This window comes from Mesoplodon mirus (genome assembly GCF_964341445.2).
Source record: "Mesoplodon mirus genome assembly, chromosome: 3".
In the NCBI taxonomy this organism is placed as follows: Eukaryota; Metazoa; Chordata; class Mammalia; order Artiodactyla; family Ziphiidae; genus Mesoplodon; species Mesoplodon mirus.
The window spans coordinates 129,377,926-129,401,167 of NC_138978.1; the positions used below are offsets into that span (position 1 = coordinate 129,377,926).

At 35.9% G+C, this 23,242-nt stretch overlaps 1 protein-coding gene and 1 pseudogene across 3 annotated transcripts in view; both read left to right on the plus strand.

The window, feature by feature from the left end:
* Positions 1–23,242, plus strand: part of SMYD3 (SET and MYND domain containing 3) — a 738,989-nt gene that overhangs the window by 278,650 nt on the left and 437,097 nt on the right. The window lies entirely within an intron of this gene.
* LOC309800468 (large ribosomal subunit protein uL23-like) lies at positions 2,480–3,267 on the plus strand (annotated as a pseudogene). The gene has a single exon. The product of its transcript is annotated as a large ribosomal subunit protein uL23-like (transcript).

Here is a 23,242-nt window from a genome sequence, read left to right on the forward strand (position 1 = left end):
GGAGCCAAGTGTATTTACAGCTCTATAACCTTCAAGCCTAATAAGGAAGTTGTTTTAGCATTTGGCCTATTAGTACATTTAGTGGTTGGATGTGCAATCTGGGTATTTGACATCTGTAACTAACCAAGACATATGCTGAATGTTATTTTCTCCATAAAAGCATTTACTTATCTGAATAATTGGAATTCAGATGTCTTCATCCCTACTTCAGATACTATAATCATATTCAACAGCATTGAATATTCAAAAATGTTGGAATCAGGCAAGTTGGGCTTGAATTTTGGCAGAAACACTGTGTCATTTGGATGTCTTCTCTATGCCTTAGTTTCCACATCTGTAAAATGAGGATGCTAAAAATAGCAACTTCATAGGGCTCTTGTGGGGATTAAATAAAAATTATAGTTATACTATTAATGCCTGTTATAAAGTGCCTAGTAAGTGCCATTTATTTCATTTGATAGAATTCATTTATGAATATGAAGCTTTTTTGATCATAACAAATATATAATATATAACATGAATAATTCACTCTTCATAAGTTATACTGGCTCTGAAGTAATATGGAGCATGGATTGAATTTCTCCACTTATGATAGTGACTCCACTTGGAAACCTCATTACTTGGGATTGGTGCTCTTTCCACTATGACAGGAACTGTAGCTACTCAAATAGACTCAGTTGGACTGTCCAGTAGAAAAATGTATATTTGTATTCCAGGTAGGATCTCATTTGAATAACTAGAGCAATGTCCAATTCAATATAATAAGCACATTTATATTTATTCAATGTAAAGAATACCTTTGAACAATAAATTTTATAGACTATACTTAAAATTCTCTATTTTCCTTTATTTGTACATTATATGTAATAAGTATACTTGAATATCTTTATAATTTAAATGTTTTTTTTGAATAAACAGCATTGGTAATCATAATTGTAGGCTGGAGCTTATGAATTGGAGATGTACCGTTTTGGAAGTGCCATTGTTATCAAGGAAATCACCTTTTTTTCACTAAATCAGTGGGACTTCTTCAAGTTCCACATCTCCTAGCTAACTGGAGTCTTGGTCTTGGCCTCTTCTCCTTTGTTGGCAGCTGCCTGGTTCTTGGCATGTTCATTTTGGGTATACTGCTCTCAGCCTGGTACTACCCTGGGTGCTAACATCAAGAAGGTAATTTTATCAAGAAGAAATAAAAGTGCCTATTTACCCTCTGTAGTCCCCACCCAAACTCCATCTCAAGTGAGCATCACACCCTGATTTATTGTCTTTTTTTATTTTTATTTTTTTTTATTTTTTTATTTATTTATTTTTTTTGCGGCATGCGGGCCTCTCACTGCTGTGGCCTCCCCCGCTGCGGAGCACAGGCTCCGGACGCGCAGGCCCAGCGGCCATGGCTCACGGGCCCAGCCGCTCCGCGGGATATGGGATCCTCCCAGACCGGGGCACGAACCCGTATCCCCTGCACCGGCAGGCGGACTCCCAACCACTGCGCCACCAGGGAGGCCCTATTTTTATTTTTTAAGCTGTTGGAAAATAAATTCCTTTGATTTCATGTCACATTTCTCTCTTGGGCAGAACATCTCGTCAACATTAATGCTCCAACTCAAATGAGAATGCTGTACTAGTGTGTAATTCATACTTTGCACAGGTGGTGACATGATCTTAAGAAGGTGAAGGCCCTAAATCCCTTAGGTTATTAAGTAGAAACCCTCCCATTCCCTAATTATTTAGCCATTTGTTGCCTGCATAGTGAAAAAGATTGCTCTTTAATTCAGTCTGGTCCCTTACATTTGATGAAAAGCTCATTACCCAGTTTTGTCATGGATGAAGCTGTATGTTTGACTCTTTTCTCATTTGTATACTAAATTGATAAGGGCAGCATAGTAACTTGGCTGTCACCTCCCACTCTCCAATTTCATTTTCTGGTAACCTCTCAGGCTTTGTCATCTCTTGAATTGCTTGTCCTTTTTTACATGCCGTATCAGTGGTTGGTTCCCATGTGAACTGGGTCAGCCAGGCTCATGGCCACTGACTTCCCTGGAGTAAACCTTTGTTACAAATTATAGATCTTGTGATAACCACACATAATCAGAGGGAGAGATGGCCATTATTTCTCTTTTCTTCACAGCACAGTCCCAGTAATGAGTTCATTAGATGTAGGACTTCAGTATGTATAAATTTCCATATGTATGTCTGGCTAGAGAAAATTCTCATTCACAAATGTCCTTGACTTACAAAATAAATTAAGGTGTAATTATTTGTGATACAGGAGGATGCACCACAGTGTTCCTTTAAATCAGAAACCTTACTGAAACTTAGATGTTTCAGTCAATGAAGGGAAGGGAAAGGAAGGGGAGAAAAGGAAAGGGTAAAGGAAAGGGAAGTGTGAGCAGATCTACCGTACAGTATGGTATGACTGGGATCATCCCAGAGCTGCACAGCTCTAATCTGGCACACTTGAATTTTGGTTAAAAAGCGATGCAGGAAGATGGCGCCGAAGGCGAAGAAGGAAGTCCCTCCCCCTCCCAAAGCCGAAGCCAAAGCAAAGGCTTTGAAGGCCAAGAAAGCAGTGTTGAAAGGCGTACACAGCCACAAAAAAAAAAAAGAAGATCCGGACGTCACCCACCTTCCAACGGCCCCAAACACTGCGGCTCAGGAGGCAGCCCAAATATCCTCGGAAGAGCGCCCCTAGGAGAAACAAGCTTGACCACTATGCCATCATCAAGTTCCCCCGCACCACTGAGTCAGCCATAAAGAAAATAGAAGACAGCAACACACTGGTGTTCATTGTGGATGTCAAGGCCAACAAGCACCAAATTAAACAGGCTGTGAAGAAGCTCTATGACATTGACATGGCTAAGGTCAACACCCTGATCAGGCCTGATGGAGAGAAGAAGGCATATGTTCGACTGGCTCCTGACTATGATGCTTTGGATGTTGCCAACAAAATTGGGATCATCTAAACTGAGTCCAGCTGACTAATTCTAAATATAAAAGGTTTCACTATAAAAAAAAAAAAAGCGATGCAAGATATTTTTCTTTGCAGTCAAGATACATGTTGTAGGCTTAGTGGAACCAAAAGACCCTGTGTTCCTGGATCCATATTACATTAAAACTTGGCTCATAAACCAGACCTAAGTTCTGCCCTTTGGACTAACGGCTCACCTTGATCCAGCATTCAAGGCCTCGAGCAGTTCCTACCACATGACTTCACTCTCCTTCCTGTGCAGCCACAACCATTTCCCCAAGATAGTATGTTAATTAAGAGACTTGGTATTGAGTGTAACAGAAACCAGCTCTGGCTAGCTTAGGTCAAAGGGGAATTAGTTGACAGAACCTTGGATTATTTCATGAGATCAAACAAATTCCTTGGTAGCCAAGTCAGAACTCGTGGACCTGCACATCCTCTGGAATGCTCCCTTAGATACGACCACACCAGCAGTGTCCTGTCTCTGAGTGTCTCTGTTTCAAACCTTTGTACCCTAGAATGGGAAACTCCTTGGACTGGTTTGGGTTAGGCATCAGTCAGCAGGGCCATATAGCTCAGAAATGAGCATTTGGTAAACGTTTCTAGAAAAGGGGAGATTGTTAAACTAAGTTATCCCATGACATGACTGCTCCATAATCCAGCTGCTGTCCAGTCTTCATCTCTGTATTTATGATGTTCTTTCTACTTGTCCCCTCTGCCAGGCAAAATCTTCTCAATGCAGTTCACGGTCTGCCTCCTTTGTGATGCCTTTTCTGACCATCTAGTCAGAATTACAGCATTCTCCTGCTTTCCCACAGCATATTACTAATGTCTTTGATTTAGCACACACCATTATTTTGTTCTTCTGATAAAATGAGATGTTGACTGCTACCAGACAATGATTTCACTTTCTTTCCAGCTGCTAGGAAAGCCAGGGCTAAGGTTTACACACAATTACTATGGCTTTCTTTAGTCAAAAAAAATTTTTAATATGATCTTTCTCTTCTCTTCCCCTTTACCACCTGGCTTTTGTCTTTGTCCTTGTGGTGGGATCCTTGATCTTATGGTACCTGCGGTTTTATTTCACAAGAAACATGAATAGTAACAGAAAAGACTGCATTTGTCACAAGTTCTTTTTTGGCGCCCTCGCAGTACCTGGAATAACTCTGACCACAGCTCTGCTCTCACCTTGGTCTGTCACAAACTATGCCCATTGTCCAAGGCTTTACCCAGCTGTCACCTCCTTTATTAAGCCTTTCCTTATCATCCCGATCCCACACAAGATGGCAGACATATAGACTTATTTTTCCCCTGACGATACTTTTATTCACACTTTACATAAAACTTAACACATATATTTGTCATTATTATTGTTGGTGTTTTTGTTAACATTTTTATTAGGGGTGGCTTAGGAAGGCTGATGGAAATTTGGAGAGGCGGGCTAAAATTTCCCAAGCCTTGGCAACCCCAGTACTGACTGGATTTTAGTTTTGATTCTGCCACTTGCTTCCTGGCTGATCTGGTCAGGGTCAAGTAATTCCCCTTCTCTGGGCTTCAAATAATTTCATTTTTCAAAATGTCTTTATTGAGTGATACAACTGCAAAGGTGATTGTTAAAAGCCCCTGTAAACCTTTAAATATCTGTAGAACTAGAAGAAGAAGTGAGAGCAGCTCTGTAGCCTCCTAGACTTTTTTTCACGTGAATATATGTAAACATCAAAGCATTTTAACCTAGATTATGTCATGCCGTCCATACCATATGGAAACTTAATTTATTTTATTCCCTTAAAAATATTGATTTCAGCAATACATTAGTATCTATCATTTGTTTTATCTGCTGCATTATAAAGAAGAACTATAGTCTAACAATCCCCTATTGATGAAAGTGCCCTTTAATTTTAAGCTTTTCTTAAAACTAGGAAAGTAATATATGCACATAGTTTTTTTTAAGTATAAAATGAAAAATTTCCTTCTTCCAACATCACTCTCTCTGGAAAAAAAAAAAACACTTCTAAAATGTATTATTTTTGTTCTTCTGATGGCTACCATCATAGTTTTAAATAATACGTTCCTACATTTCTTGATTTTTCTTATAGTATTATTTTACATTGCCATAAACTATTAAATTCTTTTCCATAACTAGAACTCAGTCCTCTGTACTTTCTCATTAGTTGAGTTTAGGAGGCTAAAAAACCAATAGACAGCATTTACAATATTCTAATTATATAAATATTATTAAGCATAGAACTAAGTATGGTGGCAAGGTGAACAGACCCACAGAAGAGGAAATGCCATTAATCTTGTCTTCTTTAAAGGAAAATATTCCAAGAATCAAGGTCAAGTGGATTCAATCTGCTGCTGTAGTTTCTGGCATCTCAAGTTATCTTTTTTCTTAGATTCTTTGTCATTTCATTTAAGTAACTCTCCAAATATTTATTTTTCATATAGGAATTGTGGATAGTATTAAATGGCTTATATCCATGCATATTTGAATATTTTTTTATTGTTGCCTTAATTAATAGATAGTTTTGACGACAAAAGATGTTGGGCTAAAGTTTTTTTCCCTGAGAACTTTGAAAATATTGCTCCATTATCTTCTAGAATCCAGTGTGGCTCGTGAGAAATGTAATTTTAGTGTAGTTCTTGTATCTTTTGCAACTTACTCTTTTCTCTCTGGAAGCATGTAGGGATACACACACACACACACACACACACACACATTTTTTAATCCATGGAATTATAACTGAGAATAGTAATATCTGACTATTAGATTTTTTTTTTAATCTGACCCAACACATAGTGAGTTTTTTTCAATCTGAAGACTGGTATAGCTTTTATCAGCTTTGTGTAGGATTCTTCTATGATTTCATTTATTATCTTCTCCCCTCTGTTTTGACTATTATCTGCTTCTGAAAATCCTAATAAAAAGATCTTGATCTTCCTAGATGTTAACCTCAAAGTCTTATTTCCAAAATTATCCATTACTTAGTCTTTTTTCATACATATTCTGGGAGTTTTTCTGAACCTTACTTTCAAAGTCAGTCTTTGGCTATATTTATTCTATTAGTTTGTCCATATATTGAATTTTTTCTTTTTTAAATCATGGGGCAATTCTAAGGAAAAAGTTTAACTGTTTCAATATTGTTTTGATTCCTACCTTGAATATTTGGTGCAGAAAGAATTCTTAATTCATGGACAGAGAACACAACAGATTGAGTGTTAAGTCAGAAAGAAACATTTTCAAGGTTTAAAAATTTTTTTTCCCTCTTATTTGGAGGTAAAAGGTGATTATTTTAAGGGTAAAAGCCAACTCACCTCTCAATCTAATGTGAAATACAACCTGAAATGTAGCCTATCGTCAATAAAAACTTTATACTGTCCATGCATACTTTTGGGTCGTATGCGTAATTTGGGTCAAATTTAAAACGTATGTCCAGGCAACCGCAGATTCAATCGACCACTGTTACAGATTTTGTCTAGCCTTGTGGTTTAGGAGAGGGATAATAATAGATAAAAAGGAAAATATATATTAAGAGAATCTCTGCTAAATTAGTTTCCATGTAAAAAATATTTTCTTATCATCTCTTATACACAGGAAACATTAACACAAAACACCTCCCTCCTTTATTTTATTGAACTCTAAAATACACTATAAAAGGGGTTAGCTACAGTTCACGAATCAGCTACTCATCACTCAACTCCCACACCTGAAAGAGTCCAAGGAACTTAAATGCAATTGCATTGCACTTTTCACTTTCTTGAGTGACCCCATTTAAAATGCACCTTGAGACTAACTGCAGAGTAGAATTTTTAATTCTGAAGTGCTGACTCACTTCATTGGAGAGAATGAGACTTCCAATTTGTGAATCTGAAAGAAGTCCTGATTTTCTGGATCATTTTCCTCCATTCACTTTCAATAATGCTACCTTATAAATAGGATTTAATTCACGCAAAACAGCACACTGAAAGCACCAGTGGTAATAATTTATTTTCATATTTTTAAATGCCTTATTATTAATGGAAAGCCATCCATGATATGCTCCACAGCTAACTCAATTTGACAGTGAAAGATGCTATGTTGGTCCGTAAAGGCAGATGTAAAATATACACCATAAGAGCTGATCTTCTGTATATATAATCACATTCTTTGTGTTTCATACTTTTCCGTACTATAAAAAGGGACAGGAAGCACTACTAACACTGCTTTTACTGAATTTTTCCACAGTGTTTTCTGTTGCCTACTATAAACATTTAAACATCTATTCTTACTGTCTAGTTACAACAGTTTTCTATAATACAGAAAAAATATTTCAGCTCTAATATGAATTGGGTTTATATGAACTCCATCTAAACATTATTCGTGAAATATTCTGAACGCATACAAAAATGATAGCTTAATGATCTTCAAAATGCTGAGGTTTCAGGTTTCTATAATTCTGCTGTCAGACCAGGCAATGTGTTCATCTCTGTGTGGCAGCCTGCCTTTCAGGCATCGTTAATGTTTTAGATTTTCATAAATTCTGCTATGGCCAAACAGACCAAGAACCTGGAATCTATAAAGTTGCTGAAGGAATTAAACAGCTACTAGCTTTTATTTTTTCCTTATGGTTTCATCTCCAAATAAAGTGAAACTTAAAAATTAGAATAAAGATTGGGAACAAAAATACTTTGGAACATGCTACAGTATATACTTTCTACTATATTAAGAAAAGAGCAGACACTCAACACCCTCGGGATAATCCCCAGCCCCCAAAGGGAGAGAGAAGTGAAACATTTTATAAATGAAACATCTCATCAAAATAATAGCAACTTGTATCTAAGAGGTAAAAACTTGAGATTTAAAGTAGAAAATGTTTGAAAAATGTGATTCTGAGTAAGCCTTATGACATTTCTACACCACCCTTGAGTGGTGGTACTCATCCCCACTGAGGACCTTATTTCTCAGTATTGCAAAGGTGATTCTTTCATGGTCAGACTTTACTCTGAATGCTGTATGAAAAGTTACAGCTACAGTTTTTCCAACTCTGTAAGTGCAAGTTCAACCATGTAATCATAGATAACATAGAAGGCCAAGGTCTCAGTCAATTACTAATTTAACCATGTTTTCCTGCCCAGATATTCATTTGTTTTTGGTGATGGTAATAAGAAAATTTTTAAAATGTACTCATTTATTTGTTTTTCATTTGGTTGTTTAATCATATTTGTGCTCCAGTTTGTTCCATAGAGGGTTTGAGAAAGCCTACAGTAAAAGTACATATGGTACATTAAAAATATCCAGGACAGGAAAACAAAATTTAAATAGGAAACCAAGACCAGAACAAACCCCAAGACACAAAGACTCAGGACCTTAAGTTAAGCAAATATTTTGTTCTTCTGATAAACTTCGATGTTGACTACAACCAAACAGTGATTTCACCTCCTTCCTTGGTGGGGAGCTCTGATAGGATGTGGCACTGCCATGAACCTGATGGGTGGAGATGGCTCCCTCTATATGTATATTTCCCCCAGAGCCTTGCTGTTGCCCATCTGAGGACCACAATTGTATTGAATTTACCTACATAGACATGTATGGTTATGTATCCCTAAGCAGACTATTAGTAACTTGAAAGCAGGGATTATATTTTATAATTCTGCATCTTCCTCAGTGAATAACACATTAGTAAGTATATAGGTAGGGCATTGTAATCTGGCTTGAAGACAATGTGTTATTCATATTCCAGCAGAAATTGATAATGATTCTTCAATTTCAGTGAACTGGAAGGTGTTAAATATAGGATGATTAAGACAGAAACTAGTGTAGGGCTTATGACACTTTATTTTTTCCTAAAAAAATTTTTTTGTAGCAGTTTATCTTATTTCATTTTTTTATACAGCAGTTTCTTATTAGTTATCTATTTTATACATATTAGTGTATATATGTCAATCCCAATCTCCCAATTCACACCCCCCCTTGCTTTCCCACCTTGGTGTCCATATGTTTCTTCTCTACATCTATGTCTCTGTTTCTGCCTTGCAAACTGGTTCATCTATACTGTTTTTCTAGATTCCACATATATGCGTTAATATACGATATTTGTTTTTCTCTTTCTGACTTAGTTCAGTCTATATGACAGACCCTAGGTCCATCCATGTCTCTACAAATGACCTAGTTTTGTTCCTTTTTATGGCTGAGTAATATTCCATTGCAAATATGTACCACATCTTTTTTTTTTCATCTTTATTGCAGGATAATTGCTTTACAATGGTGTGTTAGTTTCTGCTTTATAACAAAGTGAATCAGTTATACATATACATATGTTCCCATATCTCTCCCCTCTTGCATCTCCCTCCCTCCCACCCTTCCTATCCCACCCCTCTAGGTGGTCACAAAGCACTAAGCTGATCTCCCTGTGCTATGCGTCTGCTTCCCACTAGCTATCTGTTTTATGCTTGGTAGTGTATATATGTCCATGCCACTCTCTAGCTTTGTCACAGCTTACCCTTCCCCCTCCCTATATCCCCAAGTCCATTCTCTAGTAGGTCTGTGTCTTTATTCCTGTCTTACCCCTAGGTTCTTCATGACATTTTTTTTTCTTAAATTCCATATATATGTGTTAGCATATGGTATTTGTCTTTCTCTTTCTGACTTACTTCACTCTGCATGACAGACTCTAGGTCCATCCACCTCATTACTGATAGCTCAATTTCGTTTCTTTTTATGGCTGAGTAATATTCCATTGCAAATATGTACCACATCTTATTTATCCATTCGTCTCTCGATGGGCAGTTAGGTTGCTTCCATGACCTGGCTATTGTAAATAGTGCTGCAATGAACATTAGGGTGCATGTTTTCTTTTTGAATTATGGTTTCCTCTGGGTATATGCCCAGTAGTGGGATTGATGGGTCATATGATAATTCTATTTTTACTTTTTAAGGAACCTCCATACTGTTCTCCATAGTGGTTGTATCAATTTACATTCCCACCAACAGTGCAAGAGGGTTCCCTTTTCTCCACACCCTCTTCAGCATTTGTTGTTTGTAGATTTTCTGATGATGCCTATTCTAACCAGTGTGAGGTGATACCTCATTGTAGTTTTGATTTGCATTTCTCTAATAATTAGTGATGTTGAGCATCTTTTCATGTGTTTGTTGGCCATCTGTATGTCTTCTTTGGTGAAATGTCTATTTAGGACTTCTGCCCATTTTTCGATTGGGTTGTTTGTTTCTTTAATATTGAGCTGCATGGGCTGTTTATATATTTTGGAGATTAATCCTTTGTCCGTTGATTCATTTGCAAATACTTTCTCCCGTTCTGAGGGTTGTCTTTTCATCCTTTTATAGTTTCCTTTGCTGTGCAAAAGCTTTTAAGTTTCATTACGTCCCAATTGCTTATTTTTGTTTTTATTTCCATTACTCTAGGAGTTGGATCAAAAAAGATGTTGCTGTGATTTATGTCAGAGTGTTCTTCCTATGTTATCCTCTAAGAGTTTTATAGTGTCTGGTCTTACATTTAGGTCTTTCATCCATTTTGAGTTTATTTTTGTGTATGGTGTTAGGGAGTGTTCTAATTTCATTCTTTTACATGTAGTTGTCCAGTTTTCCCAGCACCACTTATTGAAGAGACTGTCTTTTCTCCATTGTATATCCTTGTCTCCTTTGTCATAGATTAGTTGACCATAGGCGTGGGGGTTTATCTCTGGGCTATCTATCCTGTTCCATTGATCTATATTTCTGTTTTTGTGCCAGTACCATATTGTCTTGATTACTATAGCTTTGTAGTATAGTCTTAAGTCAAGAAGTCTGATTCCTCCAGCTCCGTTTTTTTCCCTCAAGATTGCTTTGGGTATTCGGGGTCTTTTGTGTCTCCATACAAATTTTAAGATTTTTTGTTCTAGTTCTGTAAAAAATACCATTGGTAGTTTGATAGGGATTGCACTGAATCTGTAGATTGCTTTCAGTAGTATAGTCATTTGCACAATATTGATTCTTCCAATCCAAGAACATGGTATATCTCTCCATCCATTTGTGTCATCTTTAATTTCTTTCAACAGTGTCTTATAGTTTCCTGAGTACAGGTCTTTTACTTCCTTATGTAGGTTTATTCCTAGGTATTTTATTCTTTTTGTTGCAATGGTGAATGGGATTGTTTCCTTGATTTCTCTTTCTGACCTTTCATTGTTAGTGTATAGGAATGCAAGAGATTTCTGTGCACTAATTTTATATCCTGCAACTTTACCAAATTCATTGATTAGCTCTAGTAGTTTTCTGGTGGCATCTTCAGGATTTTCCATGTATAGTATCATGTCATCTGCAAACAGTGACAGTTTTACTTCTTCTTTTCTAATTTGTATTCCTTTTATTTCTTTTTCTTCTCTGATTGCCATGGCTGTGACTTCCAAAACTATGTTGAATAATGGTGGTGAAAGTGGACATCCTCATCTTGTTCCTGATCTTAGAGGAAATGCTTTCAGTTTTTCACCATTGAGAATGATGTTGGCTGTGAGTTTGTTGTATATGGCCTTTATTATGTTGAGGTAGGTTCACTTTATGCCCACTTTCTGGAGAGTTTTTGTCATAAATGGATTTTGAATTTTGTCAAAAGCTTTTTCTGCATCTATGGAGCTGATCATATAGCTTTTATTCTTCAGTTTGCTAATATGGTGTATCACACTGAATGATTTGCATATATTGAAAAATCCTTGCATCCCTGGGATAAATCCTACTTGATCATGGTGTATGATCCTTTTAATGTGTTGTTGGATTCTCTTTGCTAGTATTTTGTTCAGGATTTTTGAATCTATCTTAATCAGTGATATTGTTCTATAATTTTCTTTTTGTAGTATCTTTGTCTGGTTTCATTGTCAGTGTGATGGTGGCCTCGTAGAAGGAGTTTGGGAGTGTTCCTTCTTCTGTTATTTTTTGGAAGAGTTTGAGAAGTATGGGTGATAGCTGTTCTCTAAATGTTTGATAGAATTCACCTCTGAAACCATATGGTCCTGGACTTTTGTTTGTTGGAAGATTTTAAATCACAGTTTCAATTTCAGTACTTGTGATTGGTCTGTTCATATTTTCTATTTCTTCCTGGTTCAGTCTTGGACGGTTATACCTTTCTAAGCATTTCTCCATTTCTTCCAGGTTGTCCATTTTATTGGCATAGAGTTGCTTGTAGTAGTCTTTTATGATGCTTTGTATTTGCCATGTCCATTGCAACTTCTCCTTTTTCATTTCTGATTTTATTGATTTGAGTACTCTCCCTCTTTTTCTTAATGAGTCTGGCTAATGGTGTATCAATTTTGTTTATCTTCTCGAAGAACCAGCTTTTAGTTTTATTGATCTTTGCTCTTGTTTTCTTTGTTTCTATTTCATTTATTTCTGCTCTGATCTTTATGATTTCTTTCCTTCTACTAACTTTGGGTTTTGTTTGTTCTTCATTCTGTAGTTCCTTTAGGTGTAAGGTTAGGTTGTGTATTTAAGAATTTTCTTGTTTCTTGAGGTAGGCTTGTATTGCTATAAATTCCCCTCTTAGAACTGCTTTTGCTGCATACCACAGGTTTTGGATTGTTGTGTTTTTGTTGTCATTTGTCTCTAGGTATTTTTTGATTTCCTCTTTGATTTCTTCAGTGATCTCTTGGTTATTTAGTAACGTATTGTTTAGCCTACATGTGTTTGTGTTTTTTTACGTTTTTTCCCCTGTAATTTATTTCTAATCTCATAGCATTGTGGTCAGAAAAGATGCTTGATATGATTTCAATTTTCTTAAATTTACTGAGGCTTGATTTGTGACCCAAGATGTGATCTATCCTGGAAAATGTTCTCTGTGCACTTGAGAAGAAAGTGTAATCTGCTGTTTTTGGATAGAATGTCCTATAAATAACAATTAAGTCTATCTGGTCTATTGTGTCATTTAAAGCTTGTGTTTCCTTATTCATTTTCTGTCTGGATAATCTGTCCATTGGTGTAAGTGAGTTGTTAAATTCCCCCACCATTATTGTGTTAACTGTTAATTTCCTGTTTTATGGCTCTTAGCATTTCCCTTATGTACTGAGGTGCTCCTATGTTGGGTGTGTATATATATAATTATTATATCTTCTTCTTGGATTGATCCCCTGATCGTTATGTAGTGTCCTTCCTTGTCTCTTGTAACATTCTTTATTTTAAAGTCTATTTTATCTGATATGAGTATTGCTGCTCCACCTTTCTTCTGACTTCCATTTGCATGGAATATCTTTTTCCATCCCCTCACTTTCAGTCTGTATGTGTCCCTAGGTCTAAAGTGGGTCTCTTATAGACTGCATATATATGGGTCTTGTTTTTGTATGCATTCAGCGAGCCTGTGTCTTTTGGTTGGATCATTTAATCCATTCACATTTAAGGTAGTTATCAATATGTATGTTCCATTTCCTTCATTTTGGGGGGTATCTTTTTGTAGGTCCTTTTCTTCTCTTTTGTTTCCCACTTAGAGAAGTTCCTTTAGCATTTGTTGTAGAGCTGGTTTGGTGGCACTGAATTGTCTTGCTTTTGCTTGTCTGTAAAGCTTTTGATATCTCCGTCGAATCTGAATGAGACCCTTGCCAGGTAGAGTAATCTTTGTTGTAGGTTCTTCCCTTTCATTATTTTAAATATATCATGCCAATCCCTTCTGGCTTGTAGAGTTTCTGCTGAGAAATCACCTGTTAACCTTATGGGAGTTCCTTTGTATGTTATTTGTCATTTTTCCCTTGTTGCTTTTAATAATTTTTCTTTGTCTTTATTTTTTGTCAATTTGATTAGTATGTGTGTGGCGTGTTTCTCCTTGGGTTTATCCTGCCTGGGACTCTCTGTACTTCCTGAACTTGGGTGGCTATTTCCTTTCCCATGTTAGGAAAGGTGTCGACTATAATCTCTTCAAATATTTTCTCGGGTCCTTTGTCTTTCTCTTCTCCTTCTGGGATCCCCATAATGTGAATTCTGCTGCATTTAATGTTGTCCCAGAGGTCTCTTAGGTTTTCCTCATTTCTTTTCATTCTTTTTGCTTTATTCTGTTCCGTAGCAGTGATTTCTACCATTCTGTCTTCTAGGCCGCTTAACCGTTCTTCTGCCTCAGTTATTCTTCTATTGATTCCTTCTAGTGTATTTTTCATTTCAGTTATTGTATTGTTCATCTCTGGTTGTTTGTTCTTTAATTCTTCTAGGTCAGTGTTAAACATTTCTTGTATCTTCTCAATCTTTGCCTCCACTCTTTTTCCGAGGTCCTGTATCATCTTCACTCTCATTATTCTGAATTCTTTTTCTGGAAGGTTGCCTATCTCCACTTCATTTAGTTGTTTTTCTGGGGTTTTATCTTGTTCCTTCATCTGGTACATAGTCCTCTGCCTTTTCAATTTGTCTGTCTTTCTGTGAATGTGGTTTTCATTGTACAGGCTGCAGCATTGTAGTTTTCTTGCTTCTGCTGTCAGCCCTCTGGTGGATGAGGCTATCTAAGAGGCTCATGCAAACTTCCTTATGGGAGGGACTGGTGGTGGGTAGAGCTGCATGTTGCTCTGGTAAGTAGAGCTCAGTAAAACTTTAATCCACTTGTCTGCTGATGGGTGGGACAGAGTTCCTTCCCTGTAGGTTGTTTGGCCTGAGGCGACCCAGTACTGGAGGCTACAGGCTCTTTGGTGGTGCTAATGGCAGAGTCTGGGAGGGCTAATTCCAAGGAGTACTTCCCAGAACTTCTGCTGCTAGTGTCCTTGTCCCTGCAGTGAGCCACAGCCACCCCCGTCTCTGCAGGAGACCCTCCAGCACTAGCAGGTTGTTCTGGTTCAGTTTCCTTTGCGGCCACTGCTCCTTCCCCCTGGGTCCTGATGCTCACACTACTTTGTGTGTGCCCTCCAAGAGTGGAGTCTCTGTTTCCTGCAGTCCTGTCGAAGTCCTGCAATCAAATCCCGCTAGCCTTCAAAGTCTGACTCTTTGGGAATTCCTCCTCCCATTGCAGGACCCCCAGCTTGGGAAGCCTGATATGGGGCTCAGAACCTTCACTCCAGTGGGTGGACTTCTGTGGTATAATTGTTCTCCAGTTTGTGAGTCATCCACAAACTGGTTTTGTGGGTTACTCACAAACTGGGAGTGCAGTTATGGGATCCACACTTTCTAATTACAGTGGATTAAAGTGTTAACTCTTGTTTTTTTCTTCTGTGATCTTCCTGTCTGAGCCTTAATACTTAAGAACAGATCTGTTAATGAGATATTTGACCTTTAATTTTTTTCCAAGTTAGTAGTTCAAAAGTAGTCCTATTTTTAGTACTGGGAGAATAGAAACCTATGCAGGGTAAAATATAAATCTGTTCTGTAAAATCTGATTTAATGTCACATTTCATTTTTCAGTAGTCGGTGCATCTCTGCACCCCCTACCTTTCTCCTTTTGAACTGAAATGGTCTCATAGGTAATATAACCTGATTTTTTTTCCTTTATATGGGTTTCAATCACTCTTTATGTTACTTTTGCATCTGCTTAAGTAGACACATAATTTAAACATAATTCTGTTTCCAAATTGTTCACAAGTTTTAACTGGTATATAGAATTCGATATTCTTAAGTTAAAATGTACATTGCAGCATGGTTCACTATGTTAGCTATTTAGCATTTATCATCTTGCAGAATAAATGCAATATTCCCTCACATGAGATAATTTAAGGTGTTAAAACTTAAGACACATATGGTAAGAGAGGCCAATAACCATCGCAGTGTGTCTTGAAGGAGTGCTTTCCCTCTGTACAGTGTATGTTCTTTAAAGGCAGCAGCCATTGCTTTCTTCCTCATTGTAATTCACACTGCATCCAGCGCTACTGGAAAACTAATGAAAATGCTGGGACTACAAGGGTTTATTTTACTGTTGAGAATTCTCAGTGGTTACAGTATTATGTAGTGTCTAATTCTCTTGGTGTTGCATTTTTTTAATAGTGATTTTTATTTTTAATCCAGTGATCCATTTCGTTCATTAACCCCCTAACCACTGAGTAAGTTTTGTGTCACAAAAGGGCTTCCAAAGGAAGATGCATAAATTACATTTATTATAAATGTAAATGTTCTAATCATCCTAAATGTCTCTCTCTCTCTTCCTATATTTTTCTCATTGACATTAAAAACTATGGCTTTTAAGTCAAACTATGAAAGATCAAATTGCTAGAATAAGAGAGTAAATACTGTGTTTCTCCTGGACTATGATCTCATATGATACAACTGTTGCCATAGCAAAATTAGGTTAAATTTAATAAAATCTGTTCATTGCTCCCATGGAAAATCTAAACTAGGGCATAAGGATTTTAATGTCACTTGTTCCCCTTTCATTTAATTTCCCATCCTTAACACAAAATAAACATTGAATGTACCCTTTATTTTGAAAAAATTGATTTGCTATGGAAAGTTGACTGGTGTTGGATCATGTGTGTGATCTGTACAGATTTGTACCCAGAACAGTAATTGTCATTCATGCCATGCCTTTATGTGTCAAGTGCTGTATCTGATGAACAACTGGTGCCCTAGATGACTAAGGCAGTTTTGAAATGTAGCGGATATTATCTCCAGGATATTTATGAAATATGTTAAGATTTTATTTTGATTTTTTCCCTTGCCATTTAAAGCGTGCTTTCTTTTTTCTATATATCAATGTGTGTGGATGTGCATTTTAGTAAAACCCCCCAAAATCAAATTTTAATGTGGAGTTTAGAATTATGACGTTGATGCTTGTCTGAGCACTGTAAAAATACTACAGCTGCATTTTGTATACTATATTGTTCCCTGTAGTAGGGATATGTGTTTGCTTTTTAAAATAGGTCCATGTATTGCTGCTGCTGTCAACTGCCCAGTGACCACAGAAGCTGCTTTCTGGACAGCATCTTTATTACACTCTGCAAGTGTCCACAAGCCATATCAAAAAAGCAAGAAACAGGAGAGAAAGCACACCTCTTTGAAAGTGGAATGTCAGCTGGAGTGAGAGAAGGGTACGAATGATTGATAGTTTAAGAGAATGAAAGACTGCGCTCAGGAATGAATGAGGACCAGAATCTGAGTGCTTCAAAATCGTGCTTAGCAATAACCCAGGGAATTCATGAGGCAAGAGAATACTGAGTTCATAATTTGAAAAATTCTCTTGAATAAAATGCATTAGTTAGACAAGTAATTAAATTATTTAGGTGAAAATATACCTCATATGAAAAATACTTCTGAGTTAGGAAGCTAAGTAACTGAGAAAGATACTACCATGACAAAGAAATTTATACCCATGCATATAAGCGTTAGAACTAAACTGTCAAATACAACAGCCACTAGCTACATTTGGCTACGTAAGTTTAAATTAATTAAAATAAAATCAGATTTAAAATCAGGTTTTTCCATTGCACTACCCATATTTCAAGTGTTAAACAGCCACATGTGGCTACCGGCTACCATATTTAATGGCGCATGCATAGAACATTGCTGTTATTGCAGAAAGTTATCTAGGATAATGCTGCTCTAGAAGAATTTCTTCTTAATCAAGAAAGGTTCAAGGATCATGATACTGTTCTTTAATGATAAAAATAAGCCAAACGGTATAAGAGTGAGGATATATTTTGCAGCTGACTTTGCCTGGGGACGTAATGGTAACCTGAGAATCATAAACAATGAAGCTATCCCCAGCTCTGCTCTAAAACTTCTCTGTGGTATCTCGGACCTATTATTTTATCTTTGCAAACTTGGACCTGCCTTTCATGTGTTTTGTATTCCAGCCTAACTCCTGGTTTGCTGTTCCCTCTCTCATTTTCTTTAGCTTATGATTTCTTTTTTTTTCTCTTTCTTTTTTTAAGTTGAAGTATAGTTGACATGCAATGTTGTATTAGTTTCAGGTGTACCGTGTAGTAATTCAACATTTATATACATTACAAATTGATCACCACAATGAGTCTAGTAACCATCTGTGACCATGCAAAGTTATTGCAGTATTATTGACTGTATTCCCTGTGCTGGGCATTATATCCCCATGACTTATTTATTTTATAACTGGAAGCTATGCCTCATAATTCCTTCAGGCTATTTCAGCCAACTCCTTACTTGCCTATCTTCTGACAACCACCAGTTTGTTCTTTCTATGAGTCTGTGTTTCTGTTTCATTTTGTTTGTTCTCGTGTTTTGTTTTTTAGATTCCACATAGAAGTGAAATCATACAATATTTGTCTTTCTCTGACTTACTTCCCTTAGCATAATATCCTCTAGGTGCATCATGTTGTCTCAAATGGCAAGATTTCATTCTTTTATATGGCTGAGTAATATTCCATTATATATATATATATATAATTTGCATAATTTTTATCCATTCATCTATCAGTGGACACTTAAGTTGCTTCCATATCTTCACTATTGTGAATGATGCTGCAGTGAACATAAGGGTGCAGATATCTTTCCAAATTAGTGTTTTGTTTTCTTTGGATAAATACCTGGAAGTGGAATGACTGGATCATATGGTAGTTCTATTTTTAATTTTTAAAAACTTCCGTATTGTTTTCTATAGTGGCTTCACCAATTTACATTCCCACCAACAGTGCAGAAGGGTCCCCTTTTTTTCCACATCCTTTCCATCACTTGTTATTTCTTGTTTTTTTGGGGGGGAATAGCCATTCTGACAGGTGTGAGGTAATAAATTTTTATTTGCATTTCCCTAATGATTTGTGGTGTTGAATATCTTTTCATGTTTATCTTGGCCATCTGTATGTCTTCCTTGGAAAAATGTCTATTCAGGTTCTCTGCCCATTTTTTAATTAAATTTTTTTATATGAGTTGTAAGAATTCTTTATATTTTTTGATATTAACCCCTTATTGCATATAGGATTTTAAAATATCTTTTCTAATTCAGTAGGTTGCCTTTTCTTTTTGTTAATGATTTCCTTCTCTCAGCAAAAGCTTTTTAGTTTGATGTAGTTCCATTTGTTTAATTTTGCTTTTGTTGCCCTTGCTTGAGGAGACAGATCCAAAAAATATAGCCAAGACTGATGTCAAAGAGACCAGTCTGGGGCTTAGACCCCTCACTTCCCAGGGGGGACCTCTGTGGTTGTGGTACCCCTCCTGCTTTTGTGTTGCCACACCAGGGTTGTGGGTTCTGACTAGACTGTGTCATATTGTAGGCGGGAGACTCCTCCCATCTGTCTCAATGTGGCCTTTTCTTTATGTCCTTAGTTGTAGAGAATCTTCTGCTAGTCTTCAGGTTGTTCTCAGAGATAGTTGTCCCATATGTAGTTGTAGCTTTGACATGTCTGTGAGAAGAGGTGAGCTCAGAATCTTCTTACTCACCATGTTGATCTGGACCTCCCTCCAGGTTATGATTTCTTTGTGTACCTTTAAAAAAATTGTTAACTTATTGTATTAATTGTGTTTATGCAAAGCACTTTAAATCTTTCTAGGGGGGTACGAATTAGAAATAAATGACCCTTTCTTTCTCTTTCAAGCTTGGTTTTTCTACTTGTTAAAAAAGAATTGATATTACTAACCCACAGATCATAATAGTGTGAGAATTAACGAATTGATCATTGGGAACAATTGGAAAAATGCAAAACATTATACTCAGAGTGGCATGGATATCTGGAAAACACCATGTAGGAAAAGCAATGGTTCTTAAAGGCTTGGTGCATTTTCAAATTTAAAAATCCTAAGAAATTTCTCAAATTAGTGTTTAAATTCTATGATATTGCAATTATTTTATGTGTCTAGACAGTGACTTTGATGTGAATGCCTCATTTTGGGGGGTTCATCTGTTTGAACACCTGGAAAAACCCAGACCCAGATTTTTAGGACTAAAAATATATATAAGTTTGTTGTAGGTGTTCATAGACATTGAGATAGTTTCAATATTATGGAAATTTCTCAGAAGCTCACAATAATTGAAAGGTGTGTTATGTAACTTTGCACCGTCTCTATGAAATGGATAAGGGGCAATTTAAATCATTTTTCTATAGATTTAACATTAAAAAATTTTTAGGATTAAATACATTATTGGTATTATTTTGTTCTGTGGCAGATAGACTGAAGCAATGTAACACCTATTATTAACCTAAGCTAATTACTCAGCAGGTTATTGCTAGTTATTTCATTTAAATTGACACTAATCCCTTTTATTTTTAATTAGTGAGAGAAATTTATTTAAAAGAATTTTGGCAGGATGATAAGATGAACAAAAACCAGATATAGAGTTTCTCAGTAAAAAGATAGTGTAGAATTTTGGGGTATAAGCAAAGATAATTTATTAGGAGATGTTCTAACATTATTCCTATAATGACTTTTACTTTTAAATTAATGAACTAATTGCAGACTTAGAATAATTGTCATTATTAATGAATATAAAAAAGAATATTGGTGCTTTACTTGTGGAAATTATTTCAGGCCACTAAATTGTTCTTCTTAATCTAAATGATGTTAATATAGTTTCTAAATTTATCTGAAAATTTAAAATCTGGCTCAAAAATACCACTTCATTAATTCATTCATTTTTGGTTTTATTATGGTTATTTCCAAGGATAATGGGAACTTCTAAAAGCAATGGAGGAATCTGAAACAATATCCATAGTTTAAAAAGAGGCCTTACTTCTTTTTGAAGAAATATTGTATCTGGATGGTAGAGTTTTAATTGTTTTCATAAAATCAGATAAGTGAGTGCTGTCAGACAACACACATCTTGTTTTTCTCTCTCTGAGAAACTCATATATAAAGGAATATCAGTAGAATACAGGTTTTTGAACTTCTTAACCATTGAAACCTAAATTGCCACTTCAGCTGCTGTAAAAGATGTGATCTAGATATTAAGACTTATGAGCTTTTGGGATTTTTTACTGCCATTCAGCCGGAAATACAGGGAGGCCCTGAGATGGGAATGGAGGCAGGTCGAGAATCACCAGCTAATACTGAAAATGAAAGAAAGGATGTGTGGGACTCAGAACCACATATTTGATTTTCTTCTGCCTCAAAATAGTCGAAGTTAGGATAGAAACAGTACCACCCAGTTCAATATTCTATGAACTTTGCCTTCCTTTAAAAATGATATAAACTTAAAAGAGTCCTGTAAGAGAAACTATTTCATTCTTGTTAAACATGGAAGCCAATTGAATTGCCCTGCTTTAGGGTCTTCTGAAGTAAACTTAGAAATAAGGGAAATATTTTTATGTAAGTGTAAATAACAGCATGTGATGTCAAATCTAGTTTATAAATACATTTGTCATAGATTTTTGGAGGTAGGTGGGACCTTGGAAAGTTATTTGAATGATTATGTATAAACTAGTATTATTTTCATTTTATGTATAAAGCTAAAGGGGACGGAGAGGTCATCTGCTTAAGTTCAAAATGTTAATCAAGTGACAAAGGAACACAGTTCTCCAGCCCAGTTTTCCATCTTAGGATGGAGTTGCTTTATTTAGTCCTTCTGAGGGCTCTTGCGTACATTAGATGGTAAGGAAGCATAGAAGGGTAGAATATATAATCAACATTTCCTAAAATAGAAACATTGTTCTCCAATAGTAGAAAAAATGGAAAGTGCATCTAATCATGTATTGTGATGTGTTCCAATGAAAGTATTACCCCATTTCTCCTCAGGGTCTAACATTTTACCGTGAGATATATATATGGGAAATTGGATTTGGTTAATGTTCTCCAAGAATTATTGCTGAGGTATAAAATTTAATGTGTCAGTAATTATCCTATGTGGTTATTAAGTGTTAATTATTAATATTAAAGAAAATTAGGGAGAACAAATAACTTCACCTAATAATCAGATGCTAAACAAACCAAGAATATATTTTGAAACCAAGGGAGATGAACCTACATGATTTATAAGATCTTCCTGAGCTTTAAAATTCAGTGGTCATGATTACTAGATACTATTTGCTTTGCTGTTTTTCATATTTAAATATATATATATATATATATATATATATATATATATATATATATATATATATATATATTTGCCTTTTTGGAATATTTGCATGCTTCCAGTTTATTCAAATTTTAGTTTGATAATCTTATAACAGAGTTTCTTTTCTTTATTCCAAATATGGATTTAAAAAATCAGAACAATAAAGTTATAGAAGGACTAGAAATCACTGTGCTTCCCAGTTCCACTCTAAATAAGTCATAGTTGACAGAAATTGGACACATCAAAATTTGTACTGTGCAGGTATGAATGGTAGCACAAATGGTGATGGTGCTACAAGTCACTCCATGACTTGAGTGGAAACCTTTTATCAGTTAGTGATATGTATTATCAGCATTCAAAGATGGACTCCAAGCAAACTATACTACTTATGGAATGTTTGATTTTTATATAATTTTTGTATACTTTTAATATAATTTTTATACAATTTGTCATTATCATTGCAATAGTCATTGACGAAAATATACCGTACATCCCATGTAGACTAAACAAATCTGCAGTAGGTGGCATCATCATTAACTGGTCTTTATGTAAATTAAAAATTTTTTCTTAACTTATGCAGTGTGCCTAGTAGAAAAGATGCTCCTCCAAGTTAATGGAAAGGCTATGACATTGCATTTGCAATACACTTAGGAGTCCACTGTCCACAAAAGGCAAGTACCAGGGCTTTCATAGTTATTAGTCCCTTAGTACTTGCTCTGTGAGGACAGAGTCCAAACTGTTTATGGAGATCAAAATGCTACACTTTCAGTTCAGTTTAGTAGAGCAGATGGATAGAAGTTTATATTAAGTAAGGGGAAACTCTCCAGAACAAAATGGGGGCCAGAGAGTGTAAAAAAGAGCAAATAAATATGTTATGGAGACTTACCTTGTGAAAGGTGACTGGAACATAGATTGGCTTTCATTATTGGAAATGGTAGAAAATCAGATTCAAACTTTCTTTAGAGAGTTTTCCCATTTCCAGGTAGAAGAGAACCTTAAAACTTTTTTTGTGTGTCCTATGAGGTACGTCTATCCTTGCAATCTTTTAATACTTACAAAATGCTGCTAATTTGCACATGTTTATAACAATGAAGACTGTAGTTGATCCTAACCCATCCTCAAAACTCCTGATTAGATTTGGAAGAAAAATATGGATAGAGAGGTTGAATAAAAGAGGTATGTGTGTTGTGAGTCTACATCATTTATTCAGTAAGAGGTTTTTTACAGTTAGACTTCAACAGGTTGATTTAAATGCGAAACAGAGGAAGGGGATTTTAAATATGTTCCATTTTTTACAATGACTTTTGTTGTTACCTATTTTGAGTGCATGTGCACATTCACATATACACACTTCTTCTGACTTACATTCTTTGCAGTTACTGCTATGTTTCTAAGCACAGGG